The sequence below is a fragment of the Galeopterus variegatus genome, unplaced genomic scaffold (assembly GCF_000696425.1).
Source record: "Galeopterus variegatus unplaced genomic scaffold, G_variegatus-3.0.2 Scaffold409, whole genome shotgun sequence".
In the NCBI taxonomy this organism is placed as follows: domain Eukaryota; kingdom Metazoa; phylum Chordata; class Mammalia; order Dermoptera; family Cynocephalidae; genus Galeopterus; species Galeopterus variegatus.
Window position 1 is genome coordinate 587 of NW_007726520.1, and position 351 is coordinate 937.

Below are 351 nucleotides of genomic sequence, written 5' to 3' on the forward strand. Positions count from 1 at the left end.
TAAAGCCAGGACTCAAGCAAGCCCAAGCCTACCGGGCTCCACATCCCTTTTCTTCACTCCCACACCACACTACCTTGCCGTATACCACAGTGGGATGAAATTTCCTCACGCATTTTTCTTATTCCAGACTCAAGCATCCCAAATGGTCCCTGAATCATGCCAGATCAAATCTGAACTCTTCTGTCAGTGGTGGTGGTGGTGGTGGAGGGTCCTCCATTAACTGGCCCCATCTTACCCCCTCCATGTTATCTCCTACAACTCTGTGCACTCTGCCCAAACAGCTCCTTTACTGTCCCCTAAACATGCAGTTCAGAGATTCACGAATTTTATAGGGGCCTTAGAATGTCATAT